This window comes from Apis florea, unplaced genomic scaffold, assembly GCF_048593485.1.
Source record: "Apis florea isolate Af1SG1 unplaced genomic scaffold, ASM4859348v1 contig_2492_pilon, whole genome shotgun sequence".
In the NCBI taxonomy this organism is placed as follows: Eukaryota; Metazoa; Arthropoda; class Insecta; order Hymenoptera; family Apidae; genus Apis; species Apis florea.
The window spans coordinates 526,715-542,301 of record NW_028256593.1 but is presented as its reverse complement, the minus strand read 5'-3'; the positions used below and the strand labels follow the sequence as shown (position 1 = coordinate 542,301).

Sequence of the window (15,587 nt, the reverse complement as noted above, 5' to 3'; positions counted from 1 at the left end):
TAATTCGTCGACCAGCTTTGCGAAAAACTTCAATCCCCGGGTAATCGTCCGACCACGGGCCAGGAATTCGACTTCCGGCGAATTTCTAACGAATCTTTGATCCGTCAGATCTAATGGACGAAGTTAAAGGTGAATCCTTCTGGATCGATATCGAACGATGGAAATAGTTACTAGACGAGATTACCGACCGAGCATTCTTATCGACGTACGTACTACACATATCGATACCTTCGTTTGATTCTATTATGGAATGATCGATTATAATTTACGATAACGTAATTCCAATCGATTATCGAGTTTCTATTCCCTTTTTTATATCGGCGAAATAAGTTGTTATTGTAATAGAAAAAGAATCTGACCTAATTTGTAGACATCCTATTATATATCTTAACCTAAATAAGTCTGAATTATTCACCGAAACACTATTCAATCTCGCCAGAATATTTTTTTATGATGGAAAACTAGGCCATAACCTAAAGACGTAAGTCTACAGAAAGGATTTCGAATAATTTTTTATAGCAATAGGAGGGGGAGAGAGAGAGAGAGAGAGAGAGAGAGAGAGAGAGAGAGAGAAAAGAAACATCATATCTATTCTCGGAATGAATGAACTCAATTTTTTTTAGAGTTGAAAAAGAAGACGCACTTGTGGATACTTTTGTCGGACAATTCGCCGATTCCATCTCCCCTCCGGTCGGCGCCATTCTCTTCTGGTGCACCCGGTTTATCATAACAAAAGTTTCTCGATAAAAATTCCCCCAGGCGGCCATGCTATGCGAGAATCTCGCTACCCCGTTTTTATTTATTCACAGCGTTTCCCCTCTAATTGCGCTTTCCCTGGGTATTACGCATTCATGCCTCGAAAGACGCTCGGAATATCTTAAGATATCCCAAGATTACGCGGCGTCGGAAAACGGACGAGACGCTCGAAGATTCTGGTGGCTTTAACTTAATACTGGTGAAAGCGTATTATCGAAACGGCAGAACGATACGCGTCTTAAGTTTGCCGATAAAAACGTGACGTGTCGTGGTAAAAATCCAGTCAGACAACATTCGACAAAAAGATCTTATATCGTGTCTATATATCTAGGAAAATATATGTGACTAGGGAAAATTTGGTTTTTAGATAATTAATTTCTTGATAATCTTGATATCTATAACGTTTTAAAATGTTTTATTAAATATCGTTTTTTCTCATGTCCGAGAAAAATAAATAAATACAATAAAATATCATTTTATTATCGTATATTTTATTATCTAGGGAAAAACTTTCAAAGTTCCTACATACCTTTTCTTTTTGTATACAATCCTGTCGTGTCATTTTACAAAAAATATACTCACGATCACTCACTTTATGCAGTCGCGAGCAAAATCTATTGGCAATCCAACATTCTCGGGCGTTCGAGATAATCGAATAGTTCTTTAAAGGATCGGTGTATTAAGTCAACTTCAAAGCAGAATCCAAGGATAACCTCCAAAAAGGATTAAATTTGAATAAGAATGTCGTTGATAAGGTCGTTAGGAGAAAAGGAAGAGGAGGATTTTTTAAAAGGAAGGGGCGCAGCCGAGGAAGAGTCGATAATGAGGATCAATCGGAAATCGATAAAGACAAGGACGGAAGAACTGGCGTTATGTGTCGTTCTACCTGCGTGCGCCCATTGACGATACACGGCCGCCACAATGCTAAATCACCGGATACATTGCATCCGCCAAAACTTATCGTTCCACGGCCGGAATTTCCTTCCTTCCTCTCCCAGCTATCCATAAATCGAATTAGGATCCTATAATGGCAGACTGGTAAAACCTAACCTACAAATACAACTTCATTGCACAAAGCATCTTATTTAACGACACATATTAAAAGAATAATATTCGACGTATTCTTTTTCATAAATTGAATAATTTTTATAATATTATCATATTCTATAAGAGTATCAAAACGAAAAAATAGATTTTCTTTAAAAGAATCGAATAAAAGTGATTAAAGTGACACCAATAAATCTACAATTTTTTCCTTACAAACTCACCTTACAACGCATCATTATTTACTAACTCATTAAACAATAACGATATCAAGAGATGAACCACTCTGTTATTGATCCACTTCCAAAGAAGTTAACAAAGAATATCGTGAAAAAGATTTCGTAAAAAGGATCCGCTAGATTGCCAACTATCGCTGAAATATCATTCATTCGAGAACAGGAACCTAAAATCAACCGCAGGAACTCGTTCGTTCTCACACCCTCCCGCCGTCTCGCCGCGATCGAGGTTCGATTCCTCGTCAACGGGGAAGAATACCTCTCCACGTTCCTGGCACACGTATCTATTTACAGTGGCTCGTTTCCTTTCCACCTGCCTCTCCTCTTTCCACTCTTACACTCCCGTTTAATCCGCTCGGTGGCGCTCCATCGACTTTTTTCACTCACCACGTTCAAACCATCCATACACGTATACACACATACACACGAGGTCCGAAGCAACGAAGTTGGCACGTCGCAACAACGACGATGAGATCTAACGTAGCTGCCGCAATCGGATCGGTAATTAAACCGGATTCTACTGGCAAACTGCAAAGCTTTTCCGGTTGGACGCCCGCAAATGGATCGAGGAAAAACAAAAGAGATTCTATTCCATTATACCGTCTGTTTGATCCTGGATGCCTGTTCGCGCTACATCGATCCTGGGTGATCCTCAGTCATCGGTCCAGCAGCTTCGACAACGAAGCCTTTGATGAGATTTCCTTTTTAATTACGATTTTCTTTTCTATTTTCGGATTAAAAGATATATCTTGATGAGGTTAAAATGAGATTACCTTCCTTGGATTATTTATATTCGGATTAATTTTGTACAACAATGATTCTGTTACGCAAGTTTTGTTATATAATTTTTTCGTAACTTTAATGATATAGTTTTTTTCACTTCCTTTAGTTTCATTTTTTTTTTTTTTTGAATAATTTCTAAAATTCAACAAAATGGTAAAATTCATCAATATTCGAATAACATTCGTGTTTTGCTTACTATTCGATTACTAACTTACTAATCTTACAATACACAACACCGTTTCTCTTATTCAACTCGTGAAGAAATAGTGCACGTCTCTTCACTGTCTCAAAGTGGATCGTGAAATCTTGAAAACAGAACCTACCCCAACAATGTTACGCCTCACATGTTCAATGAACTCACGAGAACCGCTTCAAGGGGTTTAATTTCGGCTTGACTGATATGTGTAGTAACCCATCCCTACTCGGAGAAATTATACGGTTAGATATATATACAATCCATTTTGATGATATTAAGGTTTTCTTTGGTAGGTGTGGCCAATTCCATTTGAAAACCAACGTCGCATCGCACGAATGTGTAACATCGAGGTAATTAGCTTCTATAACTAATTACATTCACGTGGAAACTATTTTACCAGTGGTGGCATGGTAATATAGAGTCACTGAAGATCGGTTATCTTTACTGCCGTTTGAGTGACTCCCCTGATTACCATGTTTGCGTAGATAGTGCCTTTCGCTGAGTGAACAAAGTGGCATCGCGTTAGCCTGCACGCTTGCAAATGACACGATTGTAACTAAAGTTCGATCCATCATTCGTCTGTATATGCGGGAATGGAATGACAGGTTTAGTTTATAACAAAGTTGAGGTTAGGTTTGACATTAATGGATGTCAATAAAATTTTAATTATAAATACTTACATCTATCTGTGAAAAAATAGTAAATTAATTACAACCATGACGAATAGTTAATCAATATATAATTAACGAGTAAAATTTGTGATGTTTAACAAATTTGTATGGTTTAAACAGTATGCTTAAAATTTTTTAAATTTTACATGGATTTATAATTATTTATCTGATATATATAGTTATTACTATTATATTATATATTCATTTCAGATTCATCAAAGATGCAAATTTCATTGGAATTTTTGAGTATTGGATTTGAGGTTCTCTTTGAAGTTCTATGCAGAGATGTAAAGATGGCACTCGCAGCAGTACAAGAGCAAAAGATCTTATCTATTTGCTTTGTGTAATTTAGTGTCGCGTTGCTAGAAGATCTAATTTGTTAGCGTGGTATTTTTAGGCAATAAACGTGTCTATTTCTATGAATTTGCATTGGATCTACGAAAAACAACGAATCAAATTTCCATCTCTTTTCATAGTTTTCTTTCCTATTTCATATAATTCATGTTGGCAAAAAAGTTAGTAAAGTAATGCAGATAGTTTGAAACTGAATACTCATCGGTTGTGCGGCAGTCATAATGCGTATATGTTTCGTCAATGTGACTTTGTGCCTTCCTTTGTATTCTTCTCCCTATTCTCTCACCGATATTCTATTGTAAACTTGTGTTCATTGTAACAATGCATTTAAAAAGAATCAGAACTATGAAATATCGCATGATATAGTTGACTTCATGTAAATTCGTCTTCTGTTGGATAACATTAAATTGATTTATAGTCATTTTTTTATTAAAATTTATTTTCTATTCTTATCATAAATATTATATTATTATTATAGTATTCTATAGTATATATTAGTATTATCATATGAGAAATAATCAGTCATTTTTACCTGTTATATTTTCTTAAATTAACATGGAGATCAATAAAAATAGTTAATTTGAAGAATCTTAAAAATTTTTCTATTGGATTTCTTGATAATTCTAGGTATTATTCTAATTAATCTGATTAATAAATTTCATGGTGGTTTCATCGTGTGTGAATAATTGAAATATTTTAATCCATAATAATTAATACAAATATATACATTCGTATTCGATTCATTTATTTTAACATATTCAATGATATTTTGTTTAACCATTCATGTTTCTCCATATACGATATATGAATACGTTATAAAATTTTTTATACGGTTTATCAAGAGGAATTTTTTGAAGGATTTACAATGATCGCGCGTACGACTAGAACCGTTTTTACAGGACCAATCGTTCGACGTTTTGTTTCACACGCGCGTTTTACGATCGTGCGCGTTTTTGTTGGAATTTTTTCGATCGATCGAATTTAGCCAGAGAAAGAAACTAGTGATGCAGTGACGACAAATAGACAAGATTGAGTGTAGTCGTTAATTAATCACGCAGGAACGAGTAATCAGAAGCTTCCATTCTTCTTCTTGTTCCGTCAATTTAACTCCTTTAACGAATCTATATGATCACATAGTCCTTTTTATTCTATACAATTGCGGGCCTAGTGCGAACAGTGCTGCCAACTATTGACTGAACTATAAAATAAATGTTCTTTTTTCTCTATCTTTCTCTCGCTTTTTTGAATGAAAATTGATAAGAAATTCTTCCAAAATTATATTAAGTCGAGTTAAAAGAATATTTATTTCTAACGAATCTATCTGATTACGCGATGTTTTTTTGTTTTATGCAGTAGAATTGATATGAATAGGATAATTGCTTATTATTGACTGTGAACTTGATCCATATTTTACTTTTTATTTAATTATTTAATTATTTAATTATACTCATTTATATATAGTTTATGCTTTTAAATAAATGGAAAATTAAGTTTTTTCGTGTCCATTCGAGATGGATAAAAATAGGTAAGGAATCCTCGAAAAATCTGAGAAAGTATCTGAGAAGTTATAGCAAGTTGCACATTCCGTAGTTGCAGGAAACGAGAGTAATCCAGTGTAAATAAGCAAACGAACGGATTTATTCGCGACAGATAACCCAGCCGGGATGGCCTCGTCTTAAATAATCTGAAACGCCTGAAGTCCGCCGCTCCATCGCGCTGGAACTTTCCGGGAAAGTTTCGGAACTTCGTTTATTTAAGGGGCTAGAATATCTCAAAAATTTTCCAGACAATTTAATTCAATAATGATCAACGAACTCGGCTCGTTCATCCATCGATGGAACACGTCTTCACCCGGCTTGAAAATTCTCTCCAATTTAAAAAAGGAAGAAAATTTAAAAATTTTAATATATATATATATATATTTTAAATTGTGAAGATTAATCGCATAAATTTTATAACTTCGCAATTCATTTTTTATTTTCCATTTTTTCCCATTTTTCTATTAATACACGCGTGCCTCTCTCACGTATGCGTGATTTTAGCAAGTAAATTAATGGTTATTAACTGGAAACACGTCAACATGCCAGTACTTTGCATAAATTTGAAAATTATCCTTATATTTATTATATTTCTTAAATTAATATTAAAAATATATATATATATGTTTATAAAAATAACAAACAAGAATTTATAACATAAGCCAACAATAGATGAAAATCTTTACACAAAAAGTTTTTATTTAACGTTTTTTTTTATTTTTATTGTCAAAAAAGATGCCATATTTTTCATATAACATATTTTGTGATTAAAAATTGTAACAATCGATGAGAATATTTTAAATTATATTTTAATTTAATTTTCTTATTTTTTAAACTATGACACGTAGTAAAAAAAAAAAAAAGGGGAGCACCTTTATTATACGGTGCTCTTACAGCCTGTCAAAGGCAGGCCTGCCTGCGTGCAAACGATGATCACAAAAAACACTAGATTTCTGTCTTTCACACTCTGCGAACGCATCTTTCATCGAGTTTAAGCCGGTGATTTGCCACATCGGTAAGATCTTTGTCGAAAGTTAATAACGACTGCATTACCGACTGATAAAATTGCAGTGGAAAATAGCTGAAGATCTCTCGATTTATCGGATAAAAAGCCTGTGTAAACAGTGCTGCCACACGGCATCTACTGGCGCATTAGACCAAAGAATATCGCGATCATAAGATGATTAATCACTAGGGCGCGGCGTTTAACCGAGATGAGCTCGTAGACTGGCTTTTAAATGAAAGCATAGGACAAGTTAGATTATCTTCAGAGCTTAGGAACATATCTTAACATTTTTCATAATTAACATCTAAACCTAAATAAAATAATCTAATATAACTTCATAATATTCAATGTACTTAAAGAAATAAATAGTTATTCTCTTCCATATAATTTTTCATAATTAACATTCAAACTGTAAAATTTTAAAATTTACTCCATTTCTAAAAACGAGTTAACGTTTCACTTTACTGGAAACAAAATTTGAATTTGGCGCCCATTTCTATCATGTTATCCAAAGATGTAAAAAGACAATGATGAAACTTTGCGAGCATATAATTTTCGAGCCAACAAATTCTGACAGTTAAGACAATTATTCGCTATCTTATAAAAAAAACATTTTAAAAAATTCAAAATTTTTTAAAATGTACTTCAAACAAGTTTAATTTCTAAAGAAAAATAGAATTTTCTTTTTTCCATTGAAGTACAGAATTAAAGTCGTTGTTTGAACAGAAACAGTTCGAGGCTTTTCAAGGGAAATCTGAAACCAGTGATCAAGTGAGAAATTTGTGTCCGATCAATCGTCAAACCGTAGGTGTATCTTTCTCAGCTATCTTCGTTTTATTTATCCGGATCAAGTAGTTCGTCGTTTACTGTCTGACAGCGTCGCTTTGATATCGAAGTTCGGTGCGATCGTCGTTAGTTTGCACGATAAATACGACGCCGCATCGAGAGTCTGTCTGACCAAAGGAAACTGATGCCAACTCTGCCGTGCAAATATTGGCTTCCGTGTAAATGTGCGTACAGACAACGACGACGACATCGCCGACGGATCGGCTCTTCTCTCTGTTTCAACCACGTATCTCTCACGTTCCGCCTTTTCCCCAGAGCCGCGGGCCAGACAAAGGGAAGAGCAAGATGTATTTATGCGAGGACAAACCTTTAAGATAGCTTCCACGCGATGGCTTCAGAGAGTAACGTCGGAGAACAACGATCGATTCAAATGACAAGGCCAATGTAGACGTTCCAACTTTCATCCATATCCAAATAGTAATTGTTTCCTTTATCTTGAAACCATCTACTTTCTTTCTAGTCCCGTTATTTTTTGAGGTTAGCCCACACACTTACGCGTCAAAAACTTCCGTTATTTAATATTTCACGTTATAACCGTAATCTATGTAAAGATCAACATAAATATAGTAATTCAAATTATATTAAATCGAATACTATTCAAAGTCCCATACACTTATCACACTTATCACTTGTGAAAACTTGTATCATACTAATTCGTGTCACAGCAGGTGGCCAACCTTTTAAAATTTTCATAGAATTGATATGGACGAACTTGAACCTAACCTAACTTTCGGCCCTCCTAATCTACCAGTCCCACGATGTTAATCATTTAAAGCAAACTTAACCTAATATATCGGCCAGCTCCTCCCACAGAGATACCTCCTCCAAGATCAAACTCGAAAAGGGAAAATGGCGATCGCGCACTCGAAGTAACCGGCCACGTAAATTTCTTCATTATAAATTCCTGTCGCGACCTGTTATTAGAGAAATTTATTAGCTTTCCGTAAACGCGTTATCGGCGAACTGCGATCTGCAATTAGGGGGAATTTGCATCGCAGAAGCAGCAGCTGCCACCGGTGTGTATCGTGATCGAATGCGCACGCACGTCGCGCATTCAAGAATTCGCGTGGCGATTCGCGTACGACGGGCGAATAATACTTGTCCCTTTGCGCGTCTCGAGAATTTTTTATCTCTCCTTTTTGCCGCTGTCACGCACACCCTCTGTATCCGGTTTGTGTTGTTCCACAGTCGTACCAGGAATACAGGCGGAAACACCAATCCTCGTGGGCGTCGATAAGCCGTGTTTCAACGCGTTACAAAGACCCTTCTCGCTAGATGGAAAACCGCGTTCCCACCTTTCATCGTGCCTCCTACAGGACGATTCGCACGTTACTTTTCCCAGGCCGATTGGAAAATGACATGTAGACCGCTTCCTGTTCTCGGATGTATCGCCGGGCGCATCGCGAATGTATTTTAAAAGAAATATTTTAAAACGAATTTTAAAAAGAAAAATTATCATCATTTTGATATTTCCTGTAATTAGTTTCAGCGAATTTTAAGATTAAGATAAATAAATCTTTATAATTAGACTCCTATTCTTCCTTTAGAAATATTTTTCTAATTAAGTAAATTTTACGTATGTATTTTTACCAATCTAGTGGTATTCTAGGGATTTTCTTTTATCCCATCCAATTCGTTCGAAAGTTTTCGTTGGTTGATTATAACGTTCTAATAGAGAATTCTGGAGATTGTGAAAGTTCTGTATCCTTAAAATTTTCCCCCAATTAGGTTTCTATCCTGTAAAATACAAGAAGTGCGGGAAATTGAAATCAAATACCTTGAAACGAAGTGCCGTAATTAAAATTTAATCCAATTGGTTAGGTACCTGTAATCCGACGATACCGGTTGAGGTTTAATGAATCAATTAAGCGACAACGATCGAAAAGTGTAATTTCATTGGTACAACGATTAAACAAAGTTCCTTCTGGGTCGAGGATGAAACTCCCTACGCTATATTTGCCTCGCATCTCAGGTGAAACTGGTGTTATTACTTGGTCTCCGATGTTATTGTAGGGATTCACGCGAAAACGTAGAGAGAGAGAGAGAGAGAGAGAGAGAGAGAGAGAGAGAGAGAGAGAGAGAAAGAGAGTACTGTTATAGGAAAAACATGCTTGCTCCCTCTATACTGCCCCTTTGTTATTCCAGATCTTCTTTCTCTTCTGATTTTTCCTTCGAGGAAACTCAATCTCGCGTAAACCACATTGTACAGCTTTGTTAACAAAGATTCTGCATCGTATTCAATTTAAATGTTCAATCGTTGTTACGTATGTTATTTTTCGTATTCGGGGAAGGAAAATTTTTCGGAATTTTCGAGAGATAGAAATTTTGTAACGTAATGAAAACGGGATTTAAAACAAAAAAAAAAAAAAAAAAAGAAAAAAAATCGTACAAGGTGATGAACATGACAGGAACCAGGATGAGGAGGAAATTAAAGGATAAAAGAAGCGTGTTCATCTTTTGTCGTGTAATATTTTCCGATAAGTAGCGGAAGCATTGAAAGTAAATGTTCGGGAAATGCGGAGGCGAAAAGCGGTGATAAGCGGGGCATGCATCGAGTATCCTAAATCTATCGTGCAAAATCCATCAATGTATAACACTTTAGCCCTGGTGATCGAAGTATATACGGATATACATGTAGAATAAAAATATTTAAATAAAGATAAAATAAGAATTACACGTGCTTAACAGCAAAATATTTTTTCAATGATGGAATAATAAATGGAATAAAAATATTTAAATAAAAACAAAAAGGCAAATTATCCGTTATTTATTTAATACAATATTATTTATTGAATTAAAGTTGAAATGGAAGAAGAGAAATGGAAAGAACGACAGTAAAAAATTATTTATTTATACGATAAGAAAAAACAATAATAGAATTGGAAATAATCCAAAAAACGCAAGAGAATTATCACCATCTCTTCGTATTAAACTCCTAAAAATAAACGGAAAAAATATCCAACAGTAAAAATATTCCACAAATGTAAAGGAAGAAAAATGGATTTCCCTCGTTTCTTTGGTTATTCACGCTTTAAGAGGATACGAGGTACGCGCGAGAAAAGTAACAGCGTAGTAATATCTTTCTGGAAGATATACGACAGATCTGATACACCTTGGCCAATATACCCAAGAGAAACTTGGATCATGGGAAGAAAATGATTTTCCCTAGGGATTTTCGCGGTTGGATTCACGTGACCCGGCTAATCGGTGCGCGCACACTCACTATTTGAATTATCGAGAGAGAGAGAGAGAGAGAGAGAGAGAGAGAGAGAGAGAGAGAGAGAGAGAGAGAGAGAGAGAGAGAGAGAGAAAGAAAAAGGAGAGGGAAAAAAAATGAAAGCTCTCGCGATACGAATTATGCTTTGGACGTGGCTGTTTTTTTTTTTCTTTTTTAAGTAGAAAAGGGAAATTCGTCGACGGAGAAAGAGTTATTGGCTACACTCGTGTGCTCGAGACCCTTCAACCACACGAATTTTCGGCCCTGGTCACGCCAGTATCCAGACCCGTAGCGACAAATAGCTTCCTGCCACGCGAAAACACTATTGGCTCGATAAAAGTGGCCACCTTTCATTAGAACATACATCGAGATACATACCTCTCGTGAAAACAATATTTCTATACTATTGCGAAGTGATCAATCGAGTCAACCTGTTACATCGGAACGCATTATCTGAACGAGAATTCGATTGAGAATCACTGATTCTCAATATTTCGATTCTTTCTGTGCTACAGGTGCGCCACTTACTCGATGTTTTCGTACTAAATAATTATTGTTCGATAGTTTTTCTTTGTTTTTTTTTTCTTTGATAATCTTAATTTGTTTTTAACTTCGTATATTATGATAATATCACGAAAAAAAGAATTTTGATAAAGATTCGAGGAACGTGACGATTTAACTTCGAGATAATCTCATAAAGGATAAAAATATATGGTCAAAAAAATGTCGATATTAATCCATATCACGGAGAGAGAAAATTCCCTTAGACAGACATGATGTTCTTAGTTACAAGATTATGAAAAGACATCAAGTTATTGACAACACTGGTTACCCTTTCCCTTCATAAGAAGCATCAGTGTCCAAGATGGAGTTTGATGAAGTTTCCAGATGAAATTAAGAGATCCCTACTCTCGTATCTACGAAGCTCGCTTAACTTTATCCCGGCAACCATCTTTGGGCCCCTGTTTTCTACGTTAAGTCTCAACAATTCTCCCTCACAATGGCGTGAAGAAAAACAATCAAACTCGAACAGCGGTTCTGAACACGATAAAACCAAGATCATTTCCACTATATAATAATGAAAATTCCCCGCGCCGTTATCTCATCATTTACCAGCTACCTCGTGGAGGTAGAGGTTAGGTAATTACGAAACATAATTTTCCATTGATAATCATTAGAGGGAGACAACGTTAATGTGGTAGGATAAGTGCACGGTGTCTCGATGCATAGTAATCGATAGGCCCAACGACGAACTATGATTAACGCGTGAACACTGAATATTTCGGGGCGTTGATTGCGTTTGATAAAACTGATAATTATACTGATGATTATTTATGTAAATTTATACCATTGCTATTACCGTTGCACAAATGAAACTTGGATAAAAATATGCAAAGATGCAAATGAAGTAAATTGAATCTAATACATTTTGCAACAGTTTTCATTTATTAAGGGGGAGAAATAAGACAAAAATATTCAGATTGCAATACTGTTAATACGGATTGGGATATAAAGTAAATCTAACGATAAAGTATGGATATTCAATAATAAAATTCTATATTCGGTAGCTGGAGAAACGACAAATTATATTAAATTATATCACAAATTATATAAAGAATTTGTTTAAAAAATGTCGATATATTAATATAAATAAAAATATCAAATTTATAAAATAAAAGTAAATATAGAACACGAAATATTAGGTCAATGTTCACTAATATATATGATGTTATTTTGACAATGTTCACCAGTTAAAATTATTTTGAACATGCATGCCTATCTATTGAAAAGTTTATACATGCTGGTCGCACGCCAAATTAATATTGTGAATAAAGTTATTGAAGTTTATTGGATTATCTTTAGAAATTCTATGGAATCAAACTTGATTGAAAACTTTTCGGAATAGCACGATCAGCAAATCACTGACCGACTTCGATTTGGGCGGTACTTTTAGCAACCTAACCTCTTTCATGTGTTAAATTAGAGTTATATAGGTTCCACGAAATCAATGAAAAGAACGTAGTTTTCTTCATTAGTCACGAAAAAAATATCCAAACTCAATAGTATATATATATATCATGATCAAGAATTTATCAACATGTCTATTATTCTAGACTTTATAATGTAAATATAAATACAATTTACAAAAAAATTGATGTTAATTGATCATTTTTAAATGATTTTTAAGACTTATTTTTTATTTTAAATATATCAGATCAACTCTCACTATTTAATTCAAAGATAGATTCATGTTAAATTTTTTAGATTTTTTTTATCTTCCATAGAAAAAAATATAACACTAATATGAAAAATACAAATATATCAAATACTTATAACATGTTATAATACATGTAAAAAATTATAATGATCTATATCTATAAAGAAATATTTACATTTTTGATAATTCTGATATCTGTCAATTTCAATAATATAAAAAGTACATTACATCGTATAATAATAAATCCTATTCAATTTCTTGAAAGAATCTTGGAAGAATTATAAGAACTTATTAATTTACAATCATACCATATACCGTTTTTTCACCTATTATATCTCTCGTTTTTCTGCAGTACTGACAATTTTCTCATCTCGGAATAGTACATTCTCTCAAAACATTCATGACAAACCATTAAGACACGGCCAGTGTTTCCAGACAGTAATATTCAACCAATAAAGTGAATAGTGAAAAACTGGGTCTCTTTGATTCTTCATCGATCCATTAGCTGACAACAAGCCCGGTCTTTTCCGCCTCGTTCCCGCGATTCCGGCTCACGAGTGCAGAAAAACGTTCGATGCATTCGCGGGTACTACGTCGAAAAGAACGGTAGAATTGGTAGTCGGAGGGTGGGAGAAAAAGCGGAGAACGTCGATTTAGGTGGGGGTGGGGATATTGCAATCCTGACAAAGAAGGAAGGTATTTCTAAAGGTTTCAATGGTCGGTCGGGGAAAAAGGGAGAAAACGTTCGATGGAGGGCGAATCTCGCTACGGCCAGGTATTTCGATATTTGTAGAAAACGAGACAAAAAGGCGGAACCGTATTTAAAAAGCGAACGTCGTCCGCGCTCGCGCGCACACTGCCTCGGGATAAATCGTTCCAGGGACAAAGGAACGTTCACAGGCGAAACACGCGTTCTCCCCAATGACAATAATTGCTCTCGTTCCGTACACGATAGCCCCGCTAATGAACGGTAATCGCATCGGCGGAAAAACAATAGCAGCCGGTTTGTAGGTTAGGCGCACGGTCGTCGTAAGTTCTAGTAGTTTTAAACGGAACTAAGTATTCTTTTTCTTTTTCCTTTTTTCCGAATTATATCTCCTCGCTTTCTCTTTATAATGAAAATATTTTGCACGATATTCTTGAAAACGAGATATATGGTTTGTCGTTAGACTTACCTGAATATTAATGTTCCATGGTTTTTATTGAGGTTAAATATTTTCCTTGTACTTTTTGGCACTTCTATTATTATTCTTGAAATCACGATAAGATTAAATATTTATTGCACATTGTAAAGATAAATTTATTTGGAATTAAAATTAATTTTGAATCGATAAATATATTTGATGAATATATTGACTGATGGTATTCGATGCTTTTGTACTTTGTGTCAATTTTAATCAAAGAATACAATATTTTTTTTAAAAATTGTTCATATTTATGAATTTTATTTAAATTTAAATTTAGCTTGGGCTTGAATTGAGTTAGATTTGAATTAGATTTAAATTAAATTCTTATAAAACAACAACAAGAAATACTAGAAGAAAGTTTTAAGGTGAATGTTAAAGAAGAATTTAGATAATATTTAGATTATATTTTATATTATATAAGTTTTCTTTTGTTTTTGTATATGTTTTTAATTTCTACTAGTTATATAATAGAAGATATATAAGTATCAGAAAATATAAGTATATGGTATCAAATTTTTGATACTTCAAAACTAACTTCAACATTAGCTAAATATAGGTTATGTGAATTCTATACCATCATCCAATATAGCTGCTTTTTTATTTTGCACGAAACGATGAAACCACTGATCTGGATCGAAAACTTGTCGCGTGAGACGATTCTACAACGATGAACACAAATTTCTCAGGCATAGCGAATGCAATTTGCTTCGGCGTCTGATTCCACGTAATCTCAATTGTTTCGAGCGGCGTACATAATTCATTCAACAATGTCCACAAAACGGTGTCACTTCGTCGATGACGGAGTTATTGTTCGCGGGATAATAGATAGCGCCCTATGCTTTTTCCAAATCCCGGAAAATAATTAAGGACTTCGATGAGATAGGAAAATAATGGTGAGAGATCGTTTAAAAACATGTGTCTAGTGAAAAGAAGAAAAGCAGAAAAACAATGGAAAAAAAAAAGACCTAACCTATCTAGCATATCTTCGTGAATAAATAATATTTAGAATATTTTTGTATTTATATATTAGAATATTCATAATGAGATAGCAGATTCATAAATTGATTATTCAAGAATCGTATCAAGTTTGAAATATAGATTATAATATAAATCTTATTATATAGCATGATCTATAATTACAATTAACAATTTTGTTATTTCAAAAGATTATAATTAAAATTGGAAACTGAATTGAAACTATAACCCATAATCACGCATATTATTATAATATATAATATTTTATATATATTAAAGGGAATCAAGTGAAGTCTTTGAAAAACCTTTTGGTATATCAAAAATTAAAAAAAATGATATGATTAAGAGAATCTATCATGAATCACTAAGTGATCAAAGTATTGTGAGAAAATTGTCAGAGCAAGCAAATAAGTATTTTTCTTCTAAAAGAAGTACTTAATGTTTATTTTTTTCTCTCTTTTTTTTTATTTAATTATATTTAATAATTTTATTGAATATTGTTAAATTCATCCAATATCTTTAAATTATTTCTTTATTTTTAATGAAGGATATTTAATTTT

General features: G+C 34.0%; 1 protein-coding gene and 1 long non-coding RNA gene across 4 annotated transcripts in view; one reads left to right on the top strand and one right to left on the bottom strand.

Annotated features, from left to right (window-relative positions):
* Positions 1-15,587, bottom strand: part of LOC100864194 (cell adhesion molecule 2) — a 101,566-nt gene that overhangs the window by 19,588 nt on the left and 66,391 nt on the right. The gene's annotated exons all lie outside the window — the stretch shown is intronic.
* LOC105735601 (uncharacterized) lies at positions 3,434-4,109 on the top strand. The gene is made up of 2 exons (XR_004225014.2): positions 3,434-3,643; positions 3,897-4,109. It is a non-coding gene; the product is annotated as an uncharacterized LOC105735601 (long non-coding RNA).